The sequence below is a fragment of the Cryptomeria japonica genome, chromosome 7 (assembly GCF_030272615.1).
Source record: "Cryptomeria japonica chromosome 7, Sugi_1.0, whole genome shotgun sequence".
Classification (NCBI taxonomy): Eukaryota; Viridiplantae; Streptophyta; class Pinopsida; order Cupressales; family Cupressaceae; genus Cryptomeria; species Cryptomeria japonica.
Window position 1 is genome coordinate 260144383 of NC_081411.1, and position 27798 is coordinate 260172180.

Sequence of the window (27798 nt, forward strand, 5' to 3'; positions counted from 1 at the left end):
GGGAAAATACCGAGTCCTTCCAATCCACTTTAAATAAATCATGTCTATGACAAAATTCATGGGCAACATGTGCTGAGTAGTTCATACCAACACTATGTTTCCCAATAAATCCTATAGAGAGCAACCTCTATAGGCTAGGAACCTTCAGTATTTACAAAGTGTAATAAGTGCCACATTTATGGCCACATGACTGGAAGCCCTTACTAAAAACCATCTTATCTAGTTGCCAAAATCCTTCTAATTGTTGAGGTAGGAGGTCGAACCTCTGAAGCGGCTCACACACATACGATTCCTAGTAGAGATATGTAGTTTTCCATGGGTAGTTTTCATGGAAATTGGTTCTTGGCTTCCCCGGAGAAATGAGTGTCGAGGGTGGAGCCAGTGAAGTCAAGCACCTAGATATCCACTTTTAATAGCGTAAACTCAAGGGAAACCCCATGTGAGATTCAATAATTATTGTCTCGGTCTACCCTAGGACTTGTACTTGCTTGTGCATTTTGATTTTCCAAACATTGTGGCTTTTGTGTCTACAAAATGTTCTCAAAATGGTCAAAAAATTAAAAAATCATCATCTTGAAATGAGTCAAAAATCTGACAACTTGCTGAAAAATTGAGAATTTCAATCAAAATAGTGAGAATCATGCTTTTGCAGTGTAGAGAGGCGCTTTTGTTTTTTCTATTAAGGATATATGCTACCATAAAAAGTTGATTACAATAGGTGTTGTCAAAAAAAAAAACCATAGACAGTTATGTTGAAAGTTTAGCAACCACTAAACTTAACCTACATAACTATCTAACTTTACAAAACTTTGAGTTACATCACTGAGTAATCAAATAGATCAATTATATATCATGAAAGCAACAAATATCTAAAAATAGAGAAAAAAGAAGTCATCGTGAGCAATCACAAAATGTCTTCCTCTCTACATGGGATCCATGCCATCTAGCCTTGCTGTCCCTCTAACCACCTAAAGACTTTTTCATCTATGATGTATTGTTCATATGGGTGACTGATTATCTCAACCATAGGAGTTTCTGCTGGTGGTATAGCAATGAGTGGAGCCGCTATGATGACTTCATCTCCCTATTGTTTCTCACCTTTCTTGTGAGCTGCCACTTCATTTATGAAGCCATGTACAGCAGTCCCAAAGGGGGAGGGTTCCTAGCTCTCCCGTGACCATGTGTATCCATGTGATACTTCCCAAGACTTGATTCTTACCATGCCATCTTTGAAGAGGTCCTTGAGCTTCTTCTTTTTGATCTTGATCACCACTGTAGCCTACACATCAATTCTATAAAATATGAGCCTCATCAGAGACTCAGTAAGGTTCCTAGAAATATCACCAAAAACATTATCATTTCTATGTTTCCAAATATGCCATTTATTAAAGCAGAGAGGAGGCCAAAAAAATAGTTATCAGACTTCTTAAGACCTCGGATGGATCTAGAAAGAATCTCAAGCCGGGATAGGGTAAATCTATCAGAGAAACCAAAGATTTTCTAGATTTCAACAGCAAAGGAACATTCAAAAAAAATATGAGGGACAGTCTCTGGGAGCCCACAAAAGCTACAAAAAGAGTGATCACCATTGGGAAGCCTGAGAGGAAGCTTCTGCAAGAGGAGACACCAAAGAAATCATTTGATCTTAGGCTAGACAAAGGAGGACCACAACTTACAGAAATTCTTAGACCATTCAAGAGGATCAAGGCAAAGATTCCAGCAAAGGTTCACATCGGGGATAATGGAAGGGCCGCCTGCCAGGAGAGCATAGATGTGCTTGGACTTGATATTAGGAAGGAAGGATCCATTAGGCCATTTGAATTTAAGGTGGCAGCTACTATCAACATAGCAATCTTGGGGACGGCTAAGAGTTTTACATGCTTCAGAGAGAATAGAATATGTTCTGAATTGGGAGATAAGTAAGCCAAATCTGGATCTCAGATCTTCCCAACCAATAATATTCCCTTCTTGAATAATATCTGCCAAATAAGAAATACCTTTCTCATTCCATAGTCTAGCTGAACACCCTTGAAGAAGAGCAGGCAGCTTCTCTTTGTGCTTAAGATTCCACCAAATGGATCTATTTCCACAGATCAAGTTTTGGTTGTGGTCTATCTTACTATCAGTTATATATTTCTTAACTTGGTCTCATCCTTTCCATATAGATTTAAACACTACTGAGCCTTGTATTTTAATATCCATGTTACTAGCCATGATATCATTGAGAGATAAATTATTCCATTTCTTGTTATTCTTAAGAGTTCCCTTAACAATGTTGTTCCTTATCAAGACTTTCCAAGGTTCTTCCCCCTCCATAGCCATTACAATCCATTTAGTGGCAAGAGAAATTCCTTGAAGCCTTAGATCCTAATTAAGACCTAATTCCCCCTGCTTCTTCTATGTGGTGCACCACTCCCATTTCACTGCATTTCCTTTCCTATTACCCCTGCCATCTGACCACAGGTAGTCTCTAATCCTCTTATGGATACCGTTAAACTGCTACTAACAAAAACACCAAGCAGAGGAATAGTAGATCGTATACCTGAAGAAAGGATTTCTGACAGCCCTGCACTCTCTTGGCCATGGATAGGTATTGACTATCCCATTTTTTCAATTTCATATCCACCTTTTGGATGACCCATTCCCACATTGCCTTTAGGTTTAGGTTAATGGAGAATGGGATGCCCAGATATTTGACTTGGAAGTCTAGCCCTTTCCAACTAAAGTTCCATCTATCTAGCCATGGAGGGGGTTCCTATATCCACCCTAAACAGATGGACTTCTCCAATGAGATTTTATTGCCTGAGGCAGTGTAGAACCACTCCATTTTGTTCATGAATGTCTCTAGGTTTTCCAATTCTAGTTTCAGTATTAGTGTTGTATCATCAACAAATTGAACATTGGTAACTTCTTTCTCTTCTGGAATTTTTATTCCCCTGACTTTTGGTATAAGTATTTCTTATGAGAGTAGATAGCTAACTACATCTGCAACTATCACAAACAAGGTTGGAGCAAGAGGGCATCCTTGTCTAATAGTTCTAGTTAGCTTAGATCTTTTTGATTTGATACCATTGACTTCAACCCTGGCCAAAGAATCTATCATCAAAGTTTGTACCATTCTAATATACTGATTGGGGAAACCTAAGGCTTCCATTATGAGATATATGAACTCCCATTCTATTCAGTCATAGGCCTTCTTGTAGTCTAGGAGAAGCATACATGCTTGATGGTTAGTTTCCTTAGCCCACTCCATGGATTCCCAACAAGTGACCAAGTTTTCCAGAATGTACCTACCTTTGACAAAGCCTGTTTGGTTGTGGTTGATAATTCTGGGAAAGATGTTTTTTAATCTACTAGCCAAAGCTTTCACCAAGATCTTGTAGGAGACATTTAGGAGTGTGATTGGACGCCAGTTTTTAATCAGGGTTCTATCTCCTTCCTTGGGGATAATTTTGATCATACCACTGTTAATCTATCCCCCTAGGGATCCTTCTGTAAAGGCTTCCTCATACACCTCTAGAAATTTTTGACCAATCCATTCTATATTATTTTTATAGAATTCTATAGGTAGCCCATCAAGGCTAGGGGCCTTGTCCAAAGCCATTTGGCTTATAGCCCCCTTGATTTCTTCTAAACAAATAGGTTTGCTGAGCAGGGTAAAATCGTCACCCTTGACTCTATTAGGCACTGTTTGTTTGATCTTGTTTCTGGCCTCAGCCACCCTGATCCCTCCATCCTCCGAGGTGAAGAGTTTATGATAGTATTTTGCAAAGGCTTGGACAATGTCCTATTGGTCCTCAATCTTGGAGCCATCATCCCAGATCTCCTCAATCCTAGTCTTGGCTTCTTTCTATATGAGTAGATTAAAGAAGAACTTCAAACCCCTATCGCCATGTTCCACCCACTTTCTCTTGGATCTGATTTTAACACCTTTAAGTTTCTCATTTTGCACTTTTCTATGGGTCTCTTTGGTTTTAGATAATATGGTTGCATTTTCTAGAGAACGTGGGTTATCTAGCAGGTCAGCTTCTACCTTAGAGAGATCTTCATGGAGCTTCTCTTCAACCCACCTAGCATCTTTATCCATTTTCCTTCCTATTGTTTGGAACAAGGATTTACAACTCTCTAAGTTCTAGGCCCATCTGCTCCTAGCATCTTTGTGTTTCACCACTGCTAAATTGTACCATCTGATCATATAGGCTGCATTATAGACACTCTCCTCATCCAATAAGTATGTATTGAGGCAGAATAGATTTTCTCATGGGTTGTTATTTGAAGTAAAACCATTGGGGTTGAATCTTGCAATAATGGGGTGGTGATCGGATTATGTGCAGGGAATCACTCTAACTTGTCTGCCTACGTCACCCCTCTGACATTTGAGAAGATGGTGGTTGAAATAGAATCTATCTAGCTTAAAGTATATTCATTTACCTCCTTTATGATAGTTACACCAAGTAAACTAAACATTTTTGTGATCACTTTTGCATCCTTTTAGTGGGTCAAGAAGTTTGTGTGTGCCTATCATTTTGTTCCAAAAAAATTGTTCACTACCTTTCCATTCAAGTCTATTTCCCTCCAGTTTGTCTTAAGGATCCTCCACCATGTTAAAATATCCTCCCTAAATTCATGGGATGTTATCGAGTTGAGCTACCCATCTCCACATATCAGTCAATTCCCTATAGTCGTTGGGAGCATACACTAAACATATACCATATTTCTTTCCTTTGAAATCCAGAACCAACCAAAGGACCCTATTGCAAGGTGAGGTACCCCATCAGGAGATAAATTTAGCCCAAAGAGGGCTAATAAGAATAGTTGTACCTCTCATCCCTTTGATATGAGAGGTGTAGAAGGTAGTAGCATCTTTCCAGATACATTTAAGGGAGATGTCTAGGATGAAGTTGGTAGCTTTTACCTCTTGCAACAGTAGAAGATATAAACCTTTATTGGCCCTCAAAAATATCTGAACAATGTATTTTCTATTAGAGGATTCCAATCCTCTCACATTTCAGGATGCTATTTTGATGTCCATATAGTTTATGAAGAGGAGTCCATGCTAGTCCTAAAGCTTAAATAGCATTTAGGCAAGAAAGTGTTGTTATTGTTCTTGGAATCTTTCTTATTCCCTGATCCAATCGGTCTCCCCTTTTTTCTCTTGGTGACATTGGGTCCAGCCTTGTCATCACCATTTTTTAGATCAATAGAGATATCTGGGGATTTGGTGGCTCTAGGTATCCTTTTGATCTTACTAGAATTGAACAGAACCTCCCATGATTTTTCTACAAAAGGGGTGATTGCCTAATCTTTATTCAACCCACTATCCTCAAAGATTTCTTTTAGGGAGAGCTCGATCTTCTGGGAAGAGACATCAATCTCAGATCTTTTGATACCTTCATCCTCCTCAGAAGGGATCCTACGATGAGTATGGGTAGGGGGAGTGGGAAAGAGGGGGAAGCAAGGGAAGCAGGGGGGTTGTTGGAATGACCGTCAATTTATAGTCATTCAACGAGTTTCTAATAGAAGGGTCTCTATCAACATAGTTGGTCTCCTCTACTACAGTATCCATGTTAATCTGACAACTCTCATTGTTCTCCAACTCCCCTTCCTCTTGCACACTCCCACTATCCATCTCCATCCTACCATCACTTTTGGTTTGGAGGGTTGTATCTGGGAACTGGGAATGTTCAATAATCCTTTCATTGGTATTACCTCTCCTTCTTTTGAAGGGTTCTTCCTTCTTCCTAATCTTATCCATAGCCAATTTTTGAGATTTCTTAACCCTGCTTTTGTTCCTATTCTTATGCACAGGAGGGATTCTTACTACAATACCATTGTTGGCTATAGGGCCTTGCTTATCCTCTAAGTAACCAACAAGGCCGAGGGAGAGAGAGAGTTGGTCAAGACTCAACTGAACCGGATCAAGGTCAATAGAAGTATTACATCCAGATATGGTAGAGGAGACTTGAGGAGGTACAAAAGCCTGGATTTTAGGAGAAGAGGGTACCTTAGCTCTAGGTAAAGGAGGGCTCAAGTCAATGTTTTTGCCTTTGGGAAAGATGTGGGGTTTGGATTTGAAGGCCAGTAGAGGACAATTTCTCCTTCTATGGCCATCTCTCTTGCATAGGAAACACGCATTAATGCCTCCCAAGAAAACCATTGGACATGAAAAAAAGCCATCTTCGAGTTCAAAAACAACGCAGTTAGGGATATCAACGCTGGGATTAATCGAGATCAGCACATGAGCATCTAGATGTGGGAGGAGAGCATTAGACTAGTCTACCCGAACAACTTTACCCAAAAATTGGAGGGCTTCTGGCATAACATTCCAAAGGAATGGAGGTAAGTTCTTAACGGTTAGACATCTAGGGTAAAAAAGTGCCAAAATTTCTTCAATGTATGCATCATAGGACCAGGTAAGGGAATGGAAATTACATGAGCCTATACTCCAATATTCTTTATCGACAACCACTTTCTGGCTGGCAGAATCATTAAAAAAAATTATGAAAAGCTCTTTCTGGATCATGCGACAAAAGGAAAATCTAAAACCTAGTTCATTACTCCACACAGAGTGCAACCAATTGTTCATAAAGACTCTGGAAGGAATTTTATCAACATTCTCATCAACAATAAATATAGCAGAATCACCTAGCCTAGACCTCTATGCTTTAATTACTTCACACATATTAGAATTTGGATAAATGACAAGGCGTTTGGTGCCCGAAACCTTACCTCCCTTTCTTCCTTCGCAGTCCTCATCTCCATGTTCTTTGTTGGAGAAGGTGGTGCCAAACTTCCTGATAGGAGCACCCGTGACCACCTGGCTAAAAGACCTAGTTTTCTCCTCTTCGTTGTTCTATGTAGTGGGAGCAGTAGCATCGACAACAAGAGAAATGCCAACCCCACCTGACGAAGAGCCCATAACGACAAGATGGGAAGGTGTGCATTGAATGCGCTTTGCACACGGAGGGCCACAAGGCTGCTACTTGCTTAATTTGTAGAGCAAGTTACAAAGCAAAAACTGTTATAAATTCAGAGCAGCACTTTTACACATTAGGATAGCACTTTTACTCAAGAGTACAATGCATTTGAATCATAGGATCACACATTTGTTAAATGGGACAATGCTTTTGCAACAGAAACAATGCATTTAAACCCTAGGTTCACGCTTTTACAACTACAAAGTCGCACTTTTACTCAACAAAATATTGCATTTATTGCATAGGATAACACTTTTATTCAACAGGATAGTGCATATGTTTCAGCACATTTGTAACAACAAGCATTTCCCCATATCAGAGAAAAATTTTAACATCAATTTCAAATACCCTTTTTCAAGGAGATTCATTTTCAACTGCTAGATTTTGAAACTAGTCAAACAATCAGATTTATCAATCAAACAGGTCATTTTGAAAAGTTTTCATAAGCATAAACATTCAACAGTTTATTGATTCAACCATCTCAAGTGCAAAATTGTCATCATCATCAGTTTCTTATCAGAATACATCAAATCCTTTATCACGAAACTAGATCATATCAACTTTTATTCATTATCTTGGATATATCATTCCTATTTGGACCTAGGTTATATCAAAATAAAAAATTGCACTCATCTTGGAATCAAACAACTTGAAAATCATTATATGCTTATATGACTTTTTGATATCACCTCAAGATAAGGAAACCTGGTTATAAGGCAGTCTTGAAGAAGAGAAGGTTTTTATACATCAACCATAAACTCTTGTTAAAACATAGAACATTCCTACACCGTTTTCGTAACTATCTACGTGGTTATGAAATAGAGTTTGACAAAGAAACCTTACAAGCACGTTCTTTTCAACAAAGAGACACCTTATCTCAATGCACTAATAAGGGTGGTAAAATCAACTTAGCTTATCTTCCTAAACCAGTGATCACCTATTGAGTTACATCTAGAAAATCAAATCTTGAGAAGTTTCAAATAAATCATATGTCAGTTTGGACCAGATCTCAACACGAGCAATTAAGAAGACAACAAAAAAAAATGGAAGAGGAAAATTCAATGTTTCAACCATTTGGATACATAGATGTTGATGAAGAAGCAATGAATAATACCATTAGAGACCTTGAACAAGATTCTAGATTTGACAAACTAATGGAAAAAATCTTGGAAAAACAAAAACATAAATATATCCTAATGTTGGCAAATTCAGGAGAAAAATTGCCACAAGGTTTTAACATGGAAAGCTTGAAACAAGATGCGGAGACAAGTCATAATAAAAAAACTAATGACCCCAATGATGATGACGTAAACTGAGTAAACCATGAAGAAACAAGAGGAGATAGAAAAAGAAGAGACCATGATAATACAAGGAACCAAGATGAAACAAGAAGGGAGCGAAGTGATAGAAGAACTTATGAGGATGCAAGAAGAACCCATGTTGATAATCCTTTATTAACTCTCACTCAACAAATGCAAACTTTGCAACAACAAAAATAGGATATGTAGAATGGAATGACTTCCAAGAAATATTCATTAGAGGACATCTGTCCATATCCTTTTGACAAGAATTTAAACATGATACCATTCCCACAACATTGTGAAATCCTAAAATACAATAAATATGATGGGAAATTTGATCCTCAAGATCATATTAGGGAATTTTTCACTATGAGTATGGAGTTTGTACACAATGAAACTAACCTGATGCACTTATTTCCTAGAAGTTTAAGCAGGAAATCAATTGAATGGTTCTCAAGATTGCCATCTAGGATTAAATCTTTTGAAGAACTTGTGAATAGATTATTCTCACAATACTCCTTTCAACATAAGAAATAAGATAACAATGCAAGACCTATGCAATATCAAACAAAAGAATGGTGAACCTTTCATGGTTTTTCTATAGCGATGGAGATGATTGTTTAATAGGTATCCAAGAGATGTACCAGATCAAGAGAAAATGGACATATCCATTGACAATATTACCAGTGAAATGAGTTATTGTCTTAAATTACAATGTCCTCCTACTTTTTCTAAAATGATTAGGAATGGTCTAAAGATAGAGGATGCAATGATAAAGAAAGGAGAGTTAAAACTATACAACAAAGGCTACATCAAGCAGCAAAAACAGTAAACAGAAAGAAGAAATGGGAAGAATATGAGAGACAACGGGAAGAGCTTGCTATCAAAAGAGAAGAAGAATCTTACAAACAAATCCAAAGAATACAAGCAAGCATGGAACCTGATCAAGATATTCCAGAAATAATAAAAGAACAAATGACAAAAATCAAAGAACTATTCTCACCATATAAAATTCCTGTCAGATATAGTGGTGTGATTCTAGACAATGATTCAGAGACAGATTCAAATGCATATGAATGGGGTCCAGATCCATTGTATGATGCATCAAGTAAAGAGAATGATGAGGAACAAACTACTGTTACAAGTGAAGACACACGTTCCATGAAATAGAGAAGAGTGCTAGAAAGAAGACAAGAAGAAATCAAGATTCAGAGAAAAGAGGTATATGCAAGACAACAAAGAAAAGAGAATGAGGAGAATCAAGAAGTGACAAAACAAGGAACACAAATAGTCACTAATAAATCATCAGAAGATCAACAGAATATCATATTTATATCAAAAATTGAACAAGAAACACCAAGATATGGAAGAACTCTATAAGAACTAATAGAAAGTCAAGAAGGAATGACTATTAGTCTAGAAGAAGCTGAGTTCAAGAGAAGACAGAAGCTAGCAAAGAAAATAGTGACAGAATCCTCTACACCATGTGCACAAGTATGTCAACTTCAAGCCACAAATGAATCTGATGAAATTGACCCAAAGGGAACCTATAGTACCAAAGATGTATGTGTTGATACAATTCATTAATTTGAGGGACAAACATCAGATGATGAGTCACTTGAGAGCAAATCACAAAATACCCATCCTGACTTTGTTAGAGATAATTGGAGAGCACTTGGGAGAGATTATCCTCAAGAGAGTTATATATATGACATCACCTACTCAACACCATTATGACTATTATGTCATAAATATTTAAATAGCCAATGATGACGAAGACTATGACCTACTTATGCTTCATCCAGAATTGATTCACTGGGAAAACACTGAAAACCCTAAATTTGATATATTTTCCAATGATCATGCCTTATTCGTATATCTTAATTCCATTGAACCAATCACACCTAAGATATCTTCCACCGGTGAATCAAGTAACACTTCTTGCAGTCAGGAGGGTGCTAAACTGTCCAGTCGCAAAATTAAAATAAAACAAGGAAACAAACCTAGTGATGAAAACCATTTTTATGGCAACACTCAAAGGACGTATCAAAAGGTGAAAACCTCCTTGAGGCGCCAGAAGATAGAAGGTTTGACACCCTCCCTGCATGTTTTTAGGAGAGATATGCTATATTGATATAGCCAACAGAAGCAATAAACATTGGCACACCAAAGGATCCCAAGGTCCTTCATCCCGCTACATCATTATCAGATGAAGAAAAGAAAGACTATATAGATTTATTCAAACAAAGGCAAATAATTTTTTCTTGGTCCTATATAGACATGCCAGGACTTGATCCAAATCTTATCATGCACCATCTCAATGTAGATCCAAAAGGAAAACTAGTCAAGCAAAAGATAAGGAACATGCATCCACATATCGCTCTCCTTGTCAAAACAGAGCTAAAGAAACTATTAGATGTGGATTTCATAAGACCTGTTGCTTATCCAGAGTGGGTTTTGAGCATTGTACCAATGTCAAAATCAAATAAAAGCATAAGAGTTTGCACCGACTTCAGAGATTTGATCAAAACATATCAGTTAAGATTGAACCCAAATAAATGTGCATTCAAAGTTACCCCAAGAAAAATTCTTGGGTACATTATATCAGCTCGTGGAATCGATGTAGATCATGAAAAATTTAAAGCTATCATGAAGATGAAGTCATGTAAGAACATAAGCCAGTTGCGTTCTCTACAAGGGAGATTGTAGTCAATTAGAGGATTCATTTCTCAGCTAGCTGATAGATGTCATCCCTTCACTCACTTATTACACAAGAATGTTCCATTCAAATAAGATCATAAATGTGAGGAAGCTTTCATGCAAATCAAGGAATATTTGGCGAATCCTCCGGTACTAGTATCATCAATCAAAGGGAAACCATTGTTTCTTTACATCTCAATGACAAATGCATCACTAGGAGCTCTCTTAGCACAACATGATGAAGAAGGAAAAGAAAGAGAAATACATTACATCAACAAAACACTTGTAGGCTATGAACTCAACTACACATCAGTTGAGAAGACATGCCTAGAAGTAGTATTTGCAACTCAGAAATTGCGACATTATATGCTAACTCATTCTGTAAAATTGATAGCAAAAATAGATTCATTGAAGTATTTTCTAAGAAAGCCAACATTCACGGGTAGATTGGCCAAATGGGTTATGATACTAAGTGTGTTTGACATAGAGTATGTTGATCAGAAAGCTATCGAAGGACAAGTAATTGATAATCGATTGGTTGAAGTACCCCTGCAAGATGACACACCATTGCACATTGAATTTCCTGATGCAGACATTCTAATAGTTAGCACATATTTTTGGGAGTTATACTTTGATGGCTCCTATACACAACAGGGATCAGGTGAAGGAATCTTGTTCATAACACCTCAAAGCCATATAATTACAAAATCATATAGACTGTGATTCCCATGCACAAACAACACTACATAGTATGAGGCATTGGTCATTGGTATCAAAATGGCCATTGAATGGAACATCAAAGAATTACATGTTTATGGAGATTCACAGCTCATAATCAACTAGATAAATGATGATTATCAAACCAAGGATGACAAGATGATTCCCTATAAAAAGTTGGTTGAAGATTTTAAAGAGCATTTTGAAGAAATATCATTCACTCAAATACCAAGGAATGAGAATAAAGCATCAGATGAAATGGCTACAATAGCATCTATTTTGTAGACTCAAGAGAATCAACAATGTTATGAATTCCTGGTGGAAGATATCTTGCATCCTACTATTGAGTCTCAAGACACCACATGATTTGTCACATATCTAGAACTGATCAATCCTTATATAGACAAACTTATCAATACCTAAAGGGGAATATCCTTCTCCCAGACCTATCCTGCAATCAAAAAAGAAATTTTATTCGTCAGTCATCTCGCTATACTATCATTGTTGATACTTTATATAGACGAGGTCAAGATAGCAGTCTACTAAGGTGTCTCGAACAGGAAGAATCTGAGAAAGTTATCAACGAAGTCCACATAGGTATTTGTGACACGCACTCAAGTGGCTTAAGGTTGGCTAAGAAACTAATTTGATTGGGTTACTATTGGCCTACTATGGAGAGAGATTCATTTACATATGCCAAGAAATGCAAATAATGTTAGATCCATGGTAATCTCATCCATGCACCAACACCAGAACTGCATCATATGGCAGGATCATGGTCGTTCTATCAATGAGGACTTGACCTAGTGGGTAAGATAAATCCTTCATCTTCTAATGGACATAAGTTCATTTTGACTGCTAGTGAGTATTTTATTAAATGCATTGAAGTAGTGCCTTTAACAAAAGTAACAAGAAAGAAAATATCATCATATATTTTGAACTACATAATATGTCGCTATGGTATCCCTATGACCATCATCACTGACAATGGGAGGCCATTTAAGAATCCAGACACGAAGGAACTATGTGAGTGATTCCATATCCAACATATATTTTCAACACCATATTATCCACAGGGAAATAATCAATAAAATAAAATATCCCATGATACAAATCAAGTCTCAAAAGATATAAATCAAGGGTGTCCAGTGCCACTGCCTCTCGAATCTATCTATCTTTGTGGAGGTGGATGAGAAGACCCACCAGATGGTCCTTCTCCTGGGTCCTAGCATATCCAAAAACTAACAAATTGCAAATGAGGATAATGGGCCCACGGTTAGTTTTATTATTACCTTTTTTATTTGTTTGAAGTGGTAATTAGCTTTTCGAAATGGGATAATTTTATTTATTTTTCAAAAGTAAATTCAATTGAAGGGCCTATTTTTAATCAAATCTTTTCAATCAATTATCATGATATTACTCGCTCAATCAAATTTTTCATAATTTTACGATCAATGTCCTGAGGGAGCACACAATCAGGATTTTCATCATCGTTGGGCACATCATAGAGACTTGATTTAATCTTTGAAACAATGTTGTTTCAACATCATTTCAAAGAGGAGCAAAATGTATACACATAAAATTGGCTATGAGTAATTAATTGACTATTAGTTGACTTGAAACATTAAATTAATTAATTCATTACTCCCTTTGTTCTAAGCCAAATAATTAAATATTTAATATTTAATTATCACACCTTATAATATTTGTGCACTATTTACTATCCTATAGTTCCATTATTAAATAATTTCATAATTATTTAATTACCACTTTCCAACTCACCCTTCATCTCCACCTTTGACAACTCATCCATCGTGTGGCTAATTTAAATCAATAAAATCAAATAAAAAATAAATCATTTATGAGCCACTTATCTCCAACTCCCATATTCATGAATAAAATGTGTGCATGCACATAATCTTTGAAACCTCCCTATTTTTGCTCAAACACTAATATATTCTTGGAGGAGGTTTTGTCCACCTAACCCTAGTCCATCTCCACTTGTCCCTCCATCCCTAAATATTCTCCAACCAATCCTAGATTCTCTCAGTCTTCCTCCCCAATCAGCATGAGATGAGTGACACTTGTCTTCTCCTTCCCCCTTTCTCTCAACCTTGAGCCTCTTTCTCATAGCCATTCGAAAAGCAGTATTTAATCATGACTGTTGATCTCTACCACCTAAGTTTATGCACTCAAAAATCTATAAATAGAGTAGATCTAGTGCATTTTGGGCTCAATGTCTAGTAGTCTAAGTTAACTAGGAGTCTTAACATTTGCATCCATGAGTTCATATGTCTAAGCATATTAGATTTTTTGAGAAAATTAGCATAAATCATTTTTATATCATTTTAGCATATTATCACATAGCTTTCGCATATCATCTATCAATCCATTCCACACTTTCCATCTTTGAAGCTACCAGTGCTTGTCTAAGAGAAAATCATCTGCAACCAAGAACACTGGGGTTAGGACACAATGAGACATAATTCATGAAGGTATAATTTATTTTATTTACTTTATTTCATGTTGTTTCATTGTATGAAGTTTGAGTTCCTATAACTTTTATTTTTCATGATGGACTAACAAGTTGCAGGTCAATTTTTGAGGCGAAAACTTAAGTTGACACAAATATCATCATTGATGCCTCTCAAACCTACAATGTAGGACTCCACAAACAAACCTACAGTGTCTGTCAAGTACTCATCCCAAGAAACTAAAGTTGGAGGACAAGATATATCCTGATGCATTGAATCAGAAGAAGGCAAAAATCTCGCATCATCTGCATCATCAGGTGCAATAGGTGATGTGATATCAAGAGGAGGAGATGAAATGAAAGGCTCAAGAATGGGATCACATGTAAGAATCCCCAAGTTCAAGTACCCAAACTTCTCCTCAAAATCTGAATCATCGCAAGAAGTGTCATCATCATATGTAAAATCATCCTCATCAATAGTAACAAAATATGCAAAGGAAAACAACCAAGATGCATGATCCACAACCTCGGTCACAATGATAGCTCTAGTCTCCAAGTCTCTAATGATAATTGACTCAAATGTGAACTCCACAGTTTTCTTTGTTGCCCCATGTGTGACTTGATAGATGGAAATAAGTTTGTTTGTTGAATGGGGTACATACAACACATAATTGAAGGAGTTATCCCCAATAAACATTGACTACAAAGATGCCATGTGATGAGAAGCCCCTGAATCTAGAAGCCATCTCCCTAAATAATGACTTGTAGTAGCACAAAGAGCTTGTCGTTTTCTTGTTCCAAAAGAGTGAGTCTTCCCACTTGTTTCTACCATAAATGCTTGCCCTTTCCCCTTTGATTGTGAGGAAGTGGAAGGTGATGAATCCTCCTTGTAGGCATTAGGCAAATCGATGTTTCTCTTTTTGAGGATATTTAGGAGCTCATCAATCTTCTTAGAATGACAACGATGCTCCTCATGACCAACCTTTTTATAATAGCCAAAAGTTGGTATCTCCTTCTTTGATGAATTGTCCTTCTTGTAAGAGGATGAATCCCCTTGTTGTGGAGAAGGTGGATCTTTGTCCTTAGGCTTTGACTGCCCTTTTTTCGTGTTTGAGTTGTCCTTTCTTTGATTTCCTTTGTACCCTTGAGTTGCCACATATGCTTGAGACTTAGAAGTCTTAAGAATGTCCATACTTATCAACTTAGTTTGTTTGATCATCAACATATGTGTGAAAGCATCAAATGTATGCATTTTGTAGCTTGAACCCATTGTCATCCTTTGGGTTTGGAAACTAGAAACAAATGTTGCATATTCTTATGGAAGCTTGCAAACCAAATTGTAGATCAATTGAATATCCTTCTTATCAATTCCACAATCTTTGAGTTGTGTCCTCGACTCATTTTCTTTAGTGACATAATCTTGTATTGTATCAAAGTTCTTGGGATCTAACATGGTGAGATCACTCTCAATTTGATATCCCCTAATCTCATCAACTTGACCATACAAGTCTTGAAACTTTTGTCAAGCGTCCTTAATTAAAGTACATATTTGAGTATGAAAGATGAGATCCTTTGATACATATTTCCTTAAGGTACCAATTTTCGTGATGTTCTTAGTGAGCCAATCCAAGTGACCATTGGGATCAGCCTTAGGATCACTAGAAGGATCAATAGTTCCATAAATGTAATGAGTTAATCCTTTTTCCATTAGTTTACTCCATGAATCAATTTTTCAAGTAGCATAATTATGTGGAGTTGAGAGAGGAAACTTAGGAGAACCCGTAGCAAAAAAATGAAAGAACACAAGAGAACAAGAGCACAAGAGACACCCCCCCCCAAAATTCACTCAATCAAACTAACCCCCAAAATGATGATTTTGACACTTTATATGTAGTGCATGCACAATAGGCCACTTGCAAACAATAGAAAGGTGGAATTCTGATTTTGTTTTATAACTGCCCCAATAGGCTTAGAACTACAATGCAAAAAACCAAAAGAATAGATCTATGCAATACAAGTGTCAAATTGGTCAAAAAGGACCATATGCTGAAAGTACAATTTCCACTAAAAATAACTACAAACTGATAGCATATTATGAAAGTAGACGAAAAATCATGCACTTTCAAAAAAAAAGTGACACCTGAAAGGAGTTTATATGAGCCCAAACGGAATCTCGAAAGTTGCAAAAACGGGAATTGGATAGGTACAGTAACCAAAAACTGAATTTTCTAAAAAATATGTCTCCCAAAATCAGAAAATAACACCACCACATGAAATTACACGAAAAATTAGCCCAAATAAAAAAAATGCACTAAAAAGGGCCTCAAAATGAGCAAGATATGGGCTTTCAAAGTTGGGCCAAAAATCAAAACTGCTGAACGGAGAGGGACTTAAAATTTTCAAAAAATGATGACGTCAAAAAAAAATGCATTAAATTTGACAACTGTCTAGTCATTGAAAAAACTTCACCCCCTGCAAACATGACCGTCCGTACAGTACGGACTGAAGGCGTGGACCAACCACTGTATACCACGTGTTGTACGGCCATACGGAATTGTTGATTGGGCGGATGATGTGGCAGTACGGCTGGGTGACTGGGCTATACGCTCGGCCTGCATGCCTGGCTGACTGGTCGTACGGACAATGACACAGACTGCCACGTGGTGGTACAGCAAGCTGCTAGCTGCTGACTATGCACGATGTGGCAGAGCCTGGTGGTGGACAGTGTGGCAGATTTGGCAAACAGCAGTGTGCCGTGTGTCGTCCTGTGCAGGTGAGATGGAGAATAAGGTGCTGGCACGTGCTAGCAGTTGGAGTCTGCGTGTTTGCATGTTTGCATGTTGCAGCAAATTGTCCCAATGTCAAATCTAAATCAAAACGCGAGGCTTCTTGGTGATTTGATGCTTTCCCCAAACATTATACTATTATGAATTTTCCCAAGGGTAGTATTTCCTCTATAATAAATTATTCTAGAAAGAATATTGAGGGGGAGTTTGAGAAGTTTTCTCCATAACCAAAGGCTGATCGAAATCTGCATTAGCTAAATGATTGTATGGATTGTGCTAAAGGTTGCGATGATACCTCTCAAAGGAGTTTTCCATTGGTCACCTCTGATGCAGCAACCAAACAAATCATAGGTGTTTCAGTCGAGAGGCACCACTCCACGGGGGCTGAGAGTAATCTCTTGCTTGCTCCATCTCATCACACACAAGATTTAACTACTGAAGATAGAGGAAAAGAATGCAAAATAGTTTTTCAAAAGAAAAGGAATGCCTTTAAAAGTGTTGAAATTAACAACAGATCTACCTTCACTCTCACACCAAATCTAGTGTTGGAACAAATATTATGTGGTTTGGTGGTTCTAGCATTCTTGTGCTTTCCATTAATATAGGTTATTATTGTGGATCTTTTGTGTGAGCCCCACTTGTGAATTTTCATAAATTAAATATTATATGGTGTGCTATCAAAACTTATTTGGAGAAACTTTTATGAACCTAGGATCAATGAAATTAGGCAGCATGAAAGGATACAAACATAGTAAGTTGCATCCTTCCTTTATTTGTTAGTAATAGGCATAAAAATCACTATATAAAAATAGAAACATTTGTTTGTTATTATATCAATTATGACATTTGGAAAATGGTTCATTTGTGTTGAAACTCCAAAGAAAGATTTTAAGGTTTAAATATTGAGAAGTGGGAAATCACATCTCATTTATAAAAGAAAATGATATTTAATAGTTTTGACTTCCTTGATGAAATCAAAGTATAACTATTGTACCACATATGAAAATACAAGTATATAGCATGAATGTGTAGATCGGTTCCATAGATCTTATAAAAAATAACTATTTTACTTTAATATGCAAAATATGATAATGTGTAACATATAAACATATTTGAGTGAGCAACATATAAGACATATATTTGATTAGACCATTCTAAATAACAAATAATAATATAATATTTTTCACAAGCAATATATAAGCCCATATAACTATATTCATATTCATATTTTGCTAAACATGAAACTCTAGACAATGTGATACGAATATAAGGAATATAATGGTCTATAGTAAACATAGATTAATAATGATACAACATGTGTCAACCATTTAAATAAAGATTAGGTAGTGTTATTGCTAGTTTATTAAGCTTAGTAAGCTCACTAAATAATAGTTAATTATAGGACATAATTGTTCATTCTTTCACTAAAATGTTAATTTTATATTAAAAATTAGTAAGTTCATTATAGGAAAATTGATCTCCATTTTTTTGTTTCCTAAAAATATTTTTTGGGTTTTTTCTTCTTTGCTCTATTTTTTCAAAATATTTTAAATTTTGAGTTTCATACTCCACATAATTAAAATTATCTCATTTTGTAATAAATTGATCTTTAGAAAATTGACTATATGAAATATTGATGGGCTTATTACTTGGATGGTATTTGACCTTGATTTGGGTTTTGGTTTAGCGAAGTTAATTATTTAACAATACTCAATGTCACTTAAGATTTTTATCTTTATGAGTATGATGAGGTCTAATTGAAGAAGGGTTGTTGAAAGTCTTAGAAATTAGATACTATGCTAATGGTTTGTAAGATCCTTATACTTTACTTGTTAGCATCATATAATTTTGTACTACTTAAAATTTGCTTTAGTAAAAAGAAATATGAGTAACATGTCATGTTAACTTGTTAGAGTTCATAATATGTTTGACATGATAAACAAAAAATTTGATTTGGATTTATATGACGTAATTATATTAATATGAAATGATTATTATCATTATGTATACATATTTTGTTACCTATGAATAAATTTTTCAATTCATTATTATTCTTTTTATCAAATTCTAAAAAATGATTTTTAAAATTGAAAATTACAAAATAATATATAAGATGGAACTTATAAATAAATTGTGAGCTTCTATATTAAATCTATGATAAACTAGTCCTAATATGTTGTGATGAGGTAGTAAGACCTTTTGTCCATTGCATTATCAAGTATTGAGTGGATTCAGTGATGTGGATTAACTTCCTTAATGGAATAATTAGTAAACAATATATAATCTTGAAGATACTTTATAATTTTCTTTTTAAAGAATAAATGTCAATTACAACTTTGTCTTCTAGATATTTTATTATTATTTTAATTTCAATGTATCATAATAAAATGATTTAGATACTTTTATGTTATAGACATTGATTATCATTCATTCGTATAAAAATATTTTATTAACAAAAGTGAAACTTGTACATATTAAAATCTAGTGTATGTAGTATGTTTTGTTTGATAAATTAAGAGATTAGTATGGATGGGTTTCATTTGTGGAAACTCAAAAGAACCCTAAGTTATTCAACTTGTAAAAAGGATTTTATGACCATAGCCTGAAATCAATCATAAGTACATTAATTTATTTGATTTACATTCTTTCTCATAAAATGTTAATTAATGGATATGTGAATTAAATATATGTGGCATATATAAGTATGCAAGATTGTTAGTGATTCACATACTACAATAAATTCCTTCATGATGGTTCAACCTTCTCTTTATCGAATATCACGAGGTATCTTAATGCTTTTTTAGCATGGTGGATATGACCTAGATGATTCTCTCTTCCTCCTTGGGATATCTTTCTCCTTAGGAATTCAAAGTATGTCTTTAATATGTGTGAACTAGTATTGATAAATGTAATTTAATAGTTTTAAGTTTTTAAGTCATGGTTAAATATTGTAAAAGGAATTTATTTTGATTGTAAATAATGTTATAGATAATCATTTTATATATTTAATAAAATATCACTTTTTCTTTTATTTTTTATAATTAGATTAACTTTATATTTATTTTATTAATTATTATTGTTATTTTAATGAGTATTGGATGGGTTGTTTCAATATCTTGGAACAATGGGATTTGGGTATATTATTTTATTACAAATAGTTTTTAAATATTTCTTATTTGTATTTCTCTTAGGGATGAGTGTTTAATCTTAGCTTGCCTTTTTCATATATGAAAGAATCTTCTATATTTTATATTTGATTTTACAATTTTTATATAATAAATAGTATGTAGTCTTGTTATTTGAGATTATAAACTATAGAAAATGTTTAGTTTAATTCATTTTTGCATTATCTATGTTTATCTTCTACTTCAATTAATCATATATAAATATTATAAAATGTTTGATTAATGGAATCTAAAGAAGTATAATTTCATACAATATACAATTAAAATTTATAAAATAATCAAATTATTTAAAATTTAAAATTCAAAATACATACATTCTTTCTCTTTAAAATATTTTTGCAACTTTAATTCATTCAATTTAATTTCCTTTTCTATTGAATATGAATTCATGGTTTAGTTTTCCTCATTTTTTTTCATCTCCTCAAAAAATATTTATGCTATTTTTTTTAACCAAATAATCTTCTCTTCAAAAAAAATTCAAAATTTAAAATATGAGAGTATCATAGCCATTACACTAACATTTCCACAAAGTATAGTTTTAAGTATATGTGATACAATGATTATTTTTTTTTTCATTTTCTAGAGAACATATATTTTTCATCAAACATGGTCTATATTCTACATGTGTAGAAGTACGAGATCTAATGAAAAACTCTTATTTGTCATTTTATTTATAAGTGCATAAATACTTGATTACCATCTCAAAGAATGGTTGTATCCTATCGCTAATCAATAGTTCAAACCTTGTTCCAATATTTATTGATAGATATAAGTGACATTGGCCATTATAAGGATCATCACTCAACTAGGTAGAGAAGGGGACAATATCTTGGCTACCAATGCTTGACCTATTAATATGGACCTCAACTAAAATGACTTGTTCAATAATGTTCAATGAAAGAGGAAATAATTTATTTCCAACATTTACTCATACAAACCTTACTCAACTAGGTAGAGAAGGGGACAATATCTTGGCTACCAATGCTTGACCTATTAATATGGACCTCAACTAAAATGACTTGTTCAATAATGTTCAATGAAAGAGGAAATAATTTATTTCCAACATTTACTCATACAAACCTTACTCTCTCTGTATAAATAATACATAGATAAATATATTTATCAAAAATTTATACATAAAAATATTATTAAATACATATATGCAATATAAGTGATGGTACTCATATGTATTATATATATAATTATCTTATTTTGTTTTTAACAAAGTTATTTGTTTTATTTTTGTTTTCATTTTGATTAATTTACTTTAAATTTTATTTAGAACTATTTATTATCAAATGACATCATTAATATTATTTTTAGTATTTAATATTTATATTAATATTTTCATAATATAAATAATAATCTAACTTAAAATAATAATAAAAAAGTTACGCTAATACATATATAAGATTTATTAGTATTATATTATTAAGGAATGTCATGTCTTTAATTTATCCATCTTTAAAAAGTTATCTAAAAGATATCAAAAACCTAATTAAATGACAAATCTAATATAAATAAACACAAAAAATAAGCTCTCTTTTCAACATCTTTTATACTTCCTAAAAAATAATCTCTCTTTAACCTTTTCTAAATTTTATAGATATAAATATATTAATTATATCTTACATATTATTCTCCCGAGTCCTTGGTCAGAAAATGGCTGGATCAGCAAACATGGTGGCAGGCACTATCTTTGCAGAGAAAAACACTATTATAAACACATCGCTATGCGATTGCTTGTGTGAGGTAGACAATGATTTTCAAAACTGGTGCCGTAATGATTTTGTTTATGAAAACAAATAATAATACAATTTTTAATAGATATATATTCATTTAATAATCTTAATCGTTCAGACATTTATATTAAAATATATTTAAATCAAAGGAATCCCTGTTGACAGGACAGAAAGCGAAATATAGAGCAAAAAAGGAACCCTGCATGAGTCAGTTTGCAAGAGAGACAGAAATCATTCCACACGACATTCAATATAATGTTTTGATGATATTATTGACAACTCTCACACGCCATTCAATTATATTGTGAATTCTTTTCGTTAAACTTTGGAGTTTACGTGCCAAAATGAAGTTCTAACGTGCTAGGGAGGCATGCCTCAACCGAGATGAAGTATAAATTCAAATATAAAAAGATAATGAAGAGACAATGATGAAATCTTTGAAGGCTAATCCTGCATTCAGTGCATCGGAATACAGTGCTTAATAAAGGACGTGAATGAATGCTCCTCGTAAAAACTCCCACATTCCTTTTTGCATCAAGATCTCGGAAAGAATTCCTCTTACACAAGAAACAATGTACCAGCAAGGTAGGGAGGAGTTCAAAGAATTCCTCTTACACAAGAAACAATGTACCAGCAAGGTAGGGAGGAGTTGGAAGGCTTGGTTTTAGTCAATGAGTATTAATTATGTCTAGAGGCATCTACAATGACATACAAATATCTGTAAACAAAAAATTGATTTTGAATAAATTTGACGTGTAGATGACAGGTAAATGCATGCATGTTTTAGTTTCTCTATAAATATTATTTTATTACTCTGAATAAATTAGAATCATTGTCACTTGTCTTTAAGTATATGAAACCGTTACATCTTTAATGAGTGAAAGAGTGCAGCATTATTCAACTCCATGTCTTTCTTGACAACTAATAAACATGCAAGACAATTATGTGATATCTCTTGGCATTATTTTACATATGTTTTTTTAGAATATAGGAAACATATATTTTGAATAATAATTTTGAAGTTTTAATGAGGAAAATAGATGAAGGTGGGGAAAAGACGAAAGTTATGCTTGGATGGGGAAGCATAGTATGTTGACATGGACAAAGGAATAAGGAAAACTTGGAAGCAAATGCATACCAATTTGAGAAAATCTTAACTTTGACAAAAGTCTAATCTCTTTAAAATTTGAACATGAAACACTCAACACTTGAAATCTTTTAAGATTATTCTAAATTCTAACACTCAATAAGTACATGGTGGATGACAAAAGGAAGCATTGAGTCAAGATTGAAAAATGGCGAATCATAAAAAATATTTCTTAGATTGGTTTTAAGTAATTGGAGAAATGAGGTCTAAGTGCATAAAACAACTAAGAATCAAGAAAAATTTGGCACTATCAAATTGAGTCCTAATCGTAAGCGGAAGAAATATGTTATTTTTAGGTTGTGGATTAATCTTGAGATTTAAGATATAGGCACCACGTTTTGAGTGGTTTTGGCACATATTTTCTACTTACCATGTAATAGTTTTGATTATTATATCTTCTATATATGAGATGCTTAAGATGGATGTTATGTGAGAAGTTTATAGATATTGTTGAACTACCAAAATTATTCTAAATCTTTGATTAGTGATACTATCATATTTTATTATATTTATTTATTTTATGTTGATATGTATTTCTTCTTTCTATAATTGTTAAAAGGTTGAAGTTTGCATAACACCCCTCTCAAGATTTTAGAGTAGAAATTATTTCCATGTGCATTGATTCATTACATTTGGTAGCAATGCTTGGTCAAGTTGCATCCTATGTTTTAGGTAGAGGAGTTTTGTACTAACATTTTTTTTGAGTGAAAGATTACACTGAGATGGTTTTAGTCATATTGTAGGAAGATATGGAATGAACATCAAGGATAGAGATGGAAAAGTTCTTAGACATGAAATTTGAGTTGTGAGATCTCAAGATGGAGGATGTTCTCATCGACTAAAATCTATAGGTTCTAGCATCTAGATCAAAACCTACAACTACATCACACTAAATATAGGAATATATGCATATAAAACAAATGGCTCAACTTTTTGGCAGTTGTTGTCATTGATGTCAACCCTCAGTTTGTGCATTGATAAGATTCATGTTGTCAAACTCCTCAATATTGTGTTTGTCAAATTATAGAGAGATTATTGACTTAGTGCTGAGGAAGATATTGGAGATTGTTGTAAGTAGAATTATGATGTTGGTGTCAACCCTATGTTGATGATAGTACATTTTGCTAAAGAATGGTGTTGCAATTTATTTTTGCTAATATGTTGTGTTGCAGTTTGTGATAATTGATGAAGAGGTTCCTTGTTATGGATGTCCACCTTTTTGGTGTGGATGTCTACACTCAATATGTTATGGTAATGGTGTTGATATGTTATCATAATGATATTAAGATGAGGATTAGAAGCATGATGATAAAGTGATGTTTTTGGATGCGCTTGTGTATACTACAAGCTATTTTGGTATCTCCTTTATTTCTCTTGAGTGAAGCAAATGAAGTATTGGTGTCTAAAACTTGATTAAGAGTGAAATTAAAGAATAAGTGTGTTGAAGATAGTCTACAAGAATGTTTTGCATTCATTCACATTTGTAGATATGGTCTTTGAAATCTTGGATATAATTTCTATGCTTTTTGGAAGTTTCCCTCCTATCTTTTCAAGTCCCTAGTGTTCTAGTTTGTGTTTTTGGTGATATCAGTATGTTTGCAGTGTGTTGACTGGTTAGGTCTAGTCTAGAGAATGTTCTATATTGATCCACATTGGTGTTCCTATTGTTGTGGCTTGGAGGAAATTCTTATAATGTTTGTGCAATGTCTTAGTTCAAATTTCTTGTGATGAAATGTTCTAGAAGTGTGTCTCAATATTTATCTTATGACTATGTCTCTTGGCACTCAAGCAATGAAGAATTTTGAGTTAGTTTATTTTTTGTCAACTCACTTTTGCTTGACAATATGGAAGAAGTGTATGAGGATGTTGTTAAGGGTTTATGGAATGCTTCTATGTGGTTTGCATGATGTTGGATGGTTTATCTGGTGTCCCACTTGGTCCGGTTTTGCTTTTCACTATAATTTGAAGCTATCTGGCTAAAAAGGCTTGTTCTCTTTCTTATGGTGCATCTTTGGGGGTCTCCTACAGCATTGGGAGATGTGTTGAGTTGTTTTTGGGTCCATATAAGGATTTTTGAGATCTTCTCTATGAGAATTCATCTCATGGAATTATTTTTGGGTTGAATGGTTATGTGCTATATGTTTTTCCCACACATTACCCTATTGCTGACCATGGAGGATGTGCATTGGCATGTGTGATGTTTGGGGCTGCATTGGATGATGTGCTACGTTCTTTTTGGATAGGATTGCTTTCACCACAATTATATTTTGTGGTGGACCTTGTGGGATCACTTCTTATCCCTTATTTTCACCGACCTAATTGATGATTAAGATGATGTTGATGATATATAAATAAGATCAAGTCAATTGCAAAGAGTGTGGGTTAAAGTGGACTATGAAAGATGTGAATGTGAAGCAGTAAGTGTGTGTGGTGGAAGTATTGGAGCTGAATTACATAATGGTTGCTTGAGGTAACAAGTCAAGAGCAATTACATTTAGAGGAGATTGTTGGATGCAGTGTTGTTGAAGGATTATTCATTGTAACTTAGATATTCATGTATCTTGCTCAAAGATAGTGCTTCTCCCTATTGATTCCTTTGTAACTTGCCTTGAATAAGTGATCCTCAGACTGCAAGTCCTTCCAAAGCAGTGAGCTTCTTTAGGCAATGAGCCCTAAAACAAATTGTAATACTATTTATATAGTGTAAGTTAACTCTTACTTTTGTGTTTTCCTTCATGGGTTTTACATGTAAATATAGTGTTCTCTTGTGCATGTGTGTTCATTGCTAATCTTTCTTTGTAAAGAAAATGCATATTTTGATTTGTTGACTATTAATTAATCTTTTATATTATATTTATATCTAGAAAATATTTTTAATATATTTTTAAGTAAAAATTATATACCTTTATTCACCTTTGAATGAAGATTCCTTGGTTGACTTTAAGAAAATATTATGAGATTTCACCTATCAAACTTTGAACAAACATACCTTCATCTGAAGGTACCATTTTTTTAAGGTCCTTCAAATGAAAGTGATTAGTTGCTTCTTCCAACCATGGTCCTCATCTTTTTCTCAAAAAATATTATTTCAAACTTTGGGTAGGACCAAGAAATGGAATTAGTATGAATGGGAAATTTCTAAGATTGTAGCCATTAAAATAATCTTGGTAGAGAAGGGGCCAACACCTTGGGTACCAACACTTGACCTATTGATATGGGCTTCAACTAAAAGGAATCATCCAACAATGTTCAATTGAAACAGAGAGGAAATAATTGATGTCCAACATTTACTCATGCAAACCTCAGTCCAACAATGTTCAATTTGAAAGAATGAGTAAATATTATTAATTACACTACTATAAAGTCATTAGTACGCAATTGTTTGTGTGAGAAAGCCAAATATTTTCAAAATTGGCATCATAATGATATTGCCAATGAAAAAAAAAAAAAATTTTAATAAATATATTAATTATTTTAATAATCTTAATTGTTTTTTCTTAAGATAAACGAGTTTTACAGGGACCCAAAACCCAAATCCAACCAAAAAATAAACAGAGTTAACCAGAAACTAACTAGCTACTAAAGAGCAACAAAAACAGGGGACGCACCCCAACAAGTCAAACCACAAAAAACACAATGGAAACAAGAAAAATCAGCCAAAAACAACTAAGTAAGAGCTTTCATAAGCTTAGTATTCTTCGAGATCTCTCTATTATTGATCTCCTGGAGTTCTTCCATGATGAACCTCGAATTGCCTCTTTTCTATTTTTTTCTCATGGTCTTGGTAGAGGGCCCCGTAAATGCCTGCATATCCTGGATTTTCTTGTCCCGATTAATGTCTGAGAATAGATCGTATCTGGTCATGTGAGCTTTCTGCAAGGCGATTTCCTCGTTGACTCTTTTGAGGCCTTTGACACTATTATACATTGCCTCCTTACTAACTTCCACCAAGCCCTTAAGTTTACCCTTTAAATCCTGGATTTCATTCTCCAACCTGTCAATCCTAGCCTCATGTTCTATCTTCATGACCATAATATCTTCCACAATTTTCTGGGATAACTTCAAGAGTTTATTATTTTTATCAGGTGTCGGATTTTCAATGAAAGAGTCCACAATATCCTTGATCCCATGTTTCAGGAAATTAATTTCACCAAAAACCCATCAAAAGAATTTCTCTTAATTAGCCAGTGAAATGCCTAGGAGCTTGTCATCATCCATTTCGTCACATTTAATCTCATTGGGGTCCACATTAAGAGGAAGATCAAGTTTAATTTCATTTTCCCCTTTTCCTTGAATCTCCACCTTTTTTCCAGTCTTCTGCTTTTTAGGATTTTGCAGGCCCAGATTTTGGGGATGAAACATAGGGCATTTCAGCTTTTTCACTGCCCATCTAGGTGGATTTTTCCTACTACTATCCAGGTGTGGGCTTTTGCGGGGGATCTTCATCCTCCGAGGGCTTATATTCTGAATCATTTGAAACATGGATGTCATTCTAGTTGATAGCAAATCTTCCCTCCACCTCACCAAACTCCATATCTGAAACATCATGCACCTCCTGGCTGGCTAAGGATTTAGGGTTTCTCAGAGCAGGGGAGGGTTTAACCTCATGATCCTTAGCGAACTGCATAATCAGGTAGAACTAGGTTTTCCTCATTCTCAAAATGCTTATGAATGGAATTCTCAAGAGATGATAGCAAATAAAATGGGATTGAAATTGTTTTATCATGCCTAAAGTGGTTTAGAATAGTAAAATGATAAGAAAAGATACTA